The sequence below is a fragment of the Brachyhypopomus gauderio genome, chromosome 13 (assembly GCF_052324685.1).
Source record: "Brachyhypopomus gauderio isolate BG-103 chromosome 13, BGAUD_0.2, whole genome shotgun sequence".
In the NCBI taxonomy this organism is placed as follows: Eukaryota; Metazoa; Chordata; class Actinopteri; order Gymnotiformes; family Hypopomidae; genus Brachyhypopomus; species Brachyhypopomus gauderio.
In genome coordinates this window covers 13999220-14005604 of record NC_135223.1, presented here as the reverse complement: position 1 = coordinate 14005604, position 6385 = coordinate 13999220, and the positions used below count along the sequence as shown (strand labels likewise).

The following is a 6385-nucleotide window of genomic DNA, read 5'->3' as shown; positions in this document are numbered from 1 at the left end:
AATAAAACATACTGGAGCCCAGTTGTGCCAAGAACATGGCAATGAAGTTAAATTGAATAGGCCATTAATGAGTTAATGAGTTATTAATGAGTATAAAATTACTCTTGCTCACTGGATGTTTTTTACAACTTTGTATAAGCAAGCCACGTAGGATGTAATCTGAAATGAGTCAGAAACACCCTTCTGCAGACCTTTCGGAAAACAATTGCCCGAGTTACTGCTTTTCTTAAATGAAATGGAATATATAACTACATGTTCTTGAAGAGAACACATAACCCCTGCAAAGAACACGGATCATTTTAATACAAACATGTCCCATATGTTGTTCGTGTGGGTTGTTTCAAGAAGGAACAAGTTGAAAACTTTTGTGACCGAGTGAAGTGTAGTGATACTCTGCCCTCTGCTGGTCATAATATTATAACTGGCTTTATGTATTTGTGTTTCATCCACACCCATTGTAACAAATGTACAAAATCAAACACATAGTGATGCAATCTCAATAGACAAGCATTGGTGCGGCATACTAAAGAATGTGACACTCATATTGAGTGTTACTGGATTTTTGCTCTGCTACATTTGCCATGGTCAACTGGAGATGCTATTGTTGTCACATGTAACAGGTAAAAATCAGAAACCCTCTCTTGCTTCCCTCATTACAGAGATCCAAACGTCTCTGCAACACTGCAGTGAAATATGTTTCCATAACTGATCTTCTCCACCCCAGCCTCCACTCTGCACGATGCTGGTGTGAAGCTTGCTGCTATGGGATGTTAGGGCAGTGGGGAAATGTTATCTGGAGTGACAACACATGCTTGACAATTCAGCAGGCTGATGAACAAATCTGGATTTGCCAGATGCCAAGAGAAGAATGCTTAAGTCTTCTTCCAACTGCATATTAATGCACATTGTTTTACGAGCGGAAAGTTCAACAAAGTTATATAACTGCAGTGATCAGGACAGGTCAGGTTCAAGCCTCTACATGATTTTATGCACAAAATAAAAAGATTTAAATGGGAAAAATATTCGTAAGATACCTCTAGCTGTAGCCTAAGTGTTTTTTATTATTATTTAGAAAGTTATTCAAGTGCTCAGCATATCAAAAGGTTTAAGGAAAGCTTAGGAAAGCTTTCAGCTAACTACTACATGAATCTGTGTGAGAGGATGCCCAGAGTGGGCAAAGTCGTCATCAAGGCCACCTGTCTCACCTGTCTCCCAGAGAATGCCTAAGGCAAAGACCATAGAATTCACGACGATTCACCATTGGCACTGCAACCTAAGCAATGGCCAGAAAGCCAGCCCCTGAAAGACTTGATACTTTGTTAGCTACATCACTGCATATGTGTCCTTTCTTAACCTTGATCTCTTCAGTATTTCAAATGTGTTTAGAACTAAAGTAAGACTAGTTATAGTCATGTAGATTGGTTTGATTTGTCTAGTTAGTTTAATTAATTCATCCATCTAGCCAGATCTGTCACAATACAAACATTTAAAGGAGTTGTATGTATGACATATAGCACAGCATTATCCAATGATGATTGCAGTGAAATCAAAAATAAATACCAGCCTGATGGTTTATCATAAATATTGGTTTAGGCCTGTAATTTTGGGGGCTCTAATAAAGTCATATTGACTGCATGTCATCATTTGAATTCAACAGTGTCATATTTTCACATTGTTTAGTTAACTCTATGCATATACGTTTTTTTGTTATTGTTTGCTTGTTTGTTTTGATTTGTTTTTTGTAACATTTTAATGGATTTTGATCCATTCAATCAAATTATTAAATAATTAATTTGATTAAATCCATTTAATCAAAACTCTCTTCCTTGGATTAATCGCCCATATGAATTAAAAATAGAAAGAAATTGCAAAAGTAAACATTAACAAGACAGGTTTTCTGATTATAAACGGCATTTCCATACCATGTGCCACCCATCAACGCAATGTAGACTATTACCATTATAAGTTAGAGATGTTTATCTACGGCTCATCCGAACAATACTACGCACGCGCACCGTTATCTTCTTCATTTTGAAGTCTGACTCTGATGACGTCACACACGCGCGTATAAAAAAATGTTGGTTCGTTAAACGAACGTTCGTTTTTTCTGGGACTCTGGCGAAAGAGCCGCGTCAGGTTATCCTACTAGAAAATATTAGACAGTTGAAATCAATGAAATACAACAGGCTCGTTAGAAAAGAATAAAAAATAAACAACCAGGACAGCGCGTTTATTAGCGCGTTCGTTGACATCAACTGGCAGCTTAGTAAGTATAAACATCAAACGTTTTGGATTAACGAGTTTTAGGTGAACGTTTTTAAACAAGACGCGTGAGACGCGTTACCGCGTCACGCCGCTGACGTCAGATGCGTTACTGCGTCACGCGTGACGCGCGTGACTCTGCTGCGGCGCGAGGCTGTCAGTGGACCGAGAAATGGCAGTCGTGCCCGTCCACCCCGCCTAGGCGAGCAGAGCAGCAGCGCATCGGGGAGAACACCGCGAACTCCGGCGAGGGGCACCCGGCTCCGTAAGTGGTGCGAGGCTGCGATTGTAACGTCTTGATACGTGTGCAGACGTGCTTGTCATTTGGTGTCCGGCCACCACAGCCCGGAGGGAGCGACTGGCCTGGGCGGGTTTGGAGAGTCATCGCTGCTCACGCTAGCTTAGCGGACACCCCGCGGCTCCAGACGGGTTAGCCGCACCGCCGGGGCGGCTCGGTTTGGGTCCGTTCTGGTGGAGGCAGCTACAATGCCACACTCACTCGCTGTTTAAATGGGGAAATGGCGGTGCGTACCGTAGGCCTCGCTAATGTCGCTACTGCACTCTTAGCTTAGCTTAGCCTAGCCTAGCCAGCCAGCTGTGTGAGTCCAGTACAAGAACAAGGGGAAGAGGGGGAACACAACACCGCGGATGTGCTCGTTTGTCTGGGCTAGCTGGCTAAACCCACGGTGAACGCCAGTGAGGAGGTGAACACCCACGACCGACTGCTCGTTTAGCCCTTTACCGGTTGCGGGTTGTCGCCGACCTCTCATTCCAGCCCCGGCGGGTTGACCAGCGGGTTAGTTGACCGTCTCCACACCGCGCTGTCCCACCGCAGATGGGACATGTACGTTAGTTCAACCCTGACTTACATGGCTGTCTGGCTAAGTGGACGCGTCCCCCGCCGTATGTCCCACTATGTCCCCTGCCGTAGGTCCCACTATGTCCCTGTTCTGTCCCAGTAGCTGCATGTCCTACTTCGTTAGCACGGTCGCTAGGATACGGACCGCTGCCCGCTAACGTAGCTAGCCTAGCCTAGCTAAGCTACATGCAGTAACCGGGGGGGTTAGCCTAGCCGGCTAATAAATAGGTAATGTTGTTCCGCTAACTTCAGGATAACATACGACGTTCAACAAATTAATCCATTAAGACTTTTTTGTCGACGTGCATCAACTTAAAACACACAATACCAGACACGGTTATTGTTTAATGTAATTAAAGCTAACCTTCATAGCATAGCTCGATAGCTACGTGCCAGTTAGACTTGGACTTAGCTGGCTAACTGGATCAGGTTTAATTGACTAATTAAGGTCTGGTTAAATGTCGCGAAAATGAGCCTGAAGTATTTTATAGTAACATTCGTTTGGTTCAGTATGCCTAAATGATATCCGTTTGTGAGATGTAAGTTGGCTAACTACCTTGCTAATTGTCTGAATGCTGAATGACCGAAAACAGCATTAACCTACAACCACTGGCCTGGTCGTGAACTGTAAGTGTAGTTTGTGTGTGAGGGACCAGGTTTGTCCTCATGGATGACTGTGTTGCAGTCTCAGTAGTGTTGGTGGTGTGGTGGTCTCCACACGGCTGTGACCTCCACGCTGTGAGGAAAACTGGTGTCAGAGATGTTATTTGAGTAGCGACTTTGGGTCTCATACGTGTTTTTCCTTCTTTGTTTTTCACTGTGTTGTTTAGTTTCTTTATAGATGAAGCAGCTGGTGAAAATGTTGATGTATGTTTGTAGCCTTGTGGTATGTGCTGGTGCCAAAATAAAGAAAAGCAGACCTGACTGCTGGTTGTTCACTTCGGTTATGCATTGGGGTCTCTCCTGGTATTCTTAAAATAGAATATCACGTAATTTGTAGTGTTTGGAAACATCATAATCTTTTGGAAAAACCAGTCACAATTTGTTATCTTTATTCTTACTTTTGTGCAGTATTTTCAAGAATATCCAGATTCAAAGTCTTCATAAGTCAGATTCAAAGTGAACTTATGTTTGCACCATTTAAATGCGATACTTCATTACAGACTGATAAACCTAAATACAGCTTTATTTGAAGTATTAACTAAAGCTTTAATCAGTTGGCAATAAACATAGAAATGTCTGACTGCATTGCCTCAATTTCCCTCGGGATTAATAAGGTATCTTTAGCCGGCACTTTCATCATTCAAATCAAATGTTTTTAATGCGTCACACATGGAAGAGACCCTTTGGTAGAGTCAGGTGGTATCGTCAGTCTTTCAGATCAGCCATAAGCATCTCAAAGCTCCTCTTTATTACTGACCATCATTAAAGTGTTTTGAGAAGTTTCAAAACATTAGGAGAACGTGAAATTTTCATCTCTAAGATTAGCTTGAAAAGTAGATATTGCACATCTGCAAAATCAGTCACAGTATAAACATCAGATGAGCTTGTCTTAGTTAGGGGTAGGGAATTTTTTTGTTTGTGGTTTTTTTTTTTTTCTTTTCAATTTTGTAGTTCTAGTTATTCAAACATGTCAATAATTTATTTGCCTGCAACAGTTACTCATTGCAGGTATAACTTTCTCACTGGACTTTGACATTCACTCCATATGAAATACATGTTTACTTGTTCTCACTTGGCACTTTAATCAACAACAAAGGCTTGAAACTTGCATGACAAGTAAATCAATAAATAAATGGTTAAATAAGTAAAATAATAAGGTGCGCTAGTATCAAATCTTTATAATGGCATTCTCTACAGACTTAATTGATTTTCTTTAGTTTTAGCTGAAGAGCCAAAACTCTTAATGGAGATGTCTCTCTGTAAAGGAGTACTCAAATTCTACATAGGTTTTTATGTGTGTGTCAAACTGGGTGTCTGTTTGATTAACCATATGATCCCTGGTGTTGACACCAAAACTCCAAGATTTTGGAAATGTGGATGGCACCTTTTTGGACTTTAAAATCACAGAATTACACTTGGTACTGTGTTTGGACTTCCCAGGGTCCCCTGCTTACCTAAGCACTGTATTAATGCACTGTGAAGCTCTCTATTGTCCTCTATAGAACACATGCAGCTGTGCTGATCAGTATGAAATCCATACACCAAGGGTCTTCCCCTAGTCTCCGAGCCCAGCAGACTGGGGTTTCGCAAGAACGCTTCAGGCTGGTGTCATTTTACTGGGGGATTGGGGGGAGTGAATCTGCTGGTGGCATTCAACATGACCAGCAGGAGATGGTCTGACTGTAATGGATCCTGTACACTCCATAGTTATTTGATTCAGAAACCAATAACTGGTGTATTTGAAATGTTGTCCCACGTCCCCAGAATGGAGAAAGAAGCACAGTCATACAGCAGGAAGCAAGCTATTGGCTGAAGCAGTGCGTGGTGTATTCTCTGGTTCAGTGCATGTGGTACATCTACTTAGTTTTAATTATCTTTTAAGGGCACATTGAAATGGACACCGTTTCAGTTCACTTCTCTGTTGTGATGTCTTTTGGTTGTGAAATGGGCCATGGCTTTAACCCACCGGTGCAGAACTTTAGCCCCAAAGAGCATATTTTATGCATATCTGATCATTTTCAAGTTCATGTTAAATGGGGGGGGGGGGGGTAGTAGAGTAGCTGGAGTTTTAGCTAATCGCTGCTGGCCTGTGAAACTTCAGGATCTGAATCATACAACCCTCTCCTAATGGGGTGCAGTTAGACCATAAAGAGCTCTGACTCAAGGTTTCAAATGGATATTCTCTGGGCACATTCAATTAGTGGTTTAATGACTCATTGATTGGATGCATATATTAGATTCCAAATTATCGCTTCTCTGACATCTGACGCATCAAGTTACTGTTTTATTTCTTCTGACTTAATATGGTGTAAATTTGAACTGGCAAAAAACGATGTTTCTTCTATCTGTGATTTTGTACATCTTTGTTATATGGTAGCAGTACATGTGTAGTCTATTGTTAAACAGGCAAGGTGTATGACCCAAGCACACTTCAGAAGCAGTCTAATGAGGGCAAGCTACAAAGCGAAACTAGCACAAACATATCTCTGTATTCTGCACTCTGATTCACTCCTTTTGATCCACCTGATAAGGTGCCTTGGCCACCTTCTCTGCCCTGTTGTGTTGGGTGTTTTCTGTGGTGAGTGCCCCATGTTCTCAGGG

The 6385-nt window shown here is 41.9% G+C and overlaps 1 protein-coding gene across 3 annotated transcripts in view; it reads left to right on the top strand.

The window, feature by feature from the left end:
• Positions 1–2130: 2130 nt before the first annotated feature.
• Positions 2131–6385, top strand: part of wwp1 (WW domain containing E3 ubiquitin protein ligase 1) — a 33879-nt gene continuing 29624 nt past the window's right edge. The window contains exon 1 of one of the 3 annotated variants that reach the window (XM_076971107.1): positions 2131–2266. The gene's annotated coding sequence lies outside the window, so the exon portion shown is untranslated. Of the gene's footprint in view, positions 2267–2371; positions 2535–6385 lie in introns of those variants that run through there. The other 2 variants (XM_076971104.1, XM_076971106.1) reach the window with 2 other exon arrangements.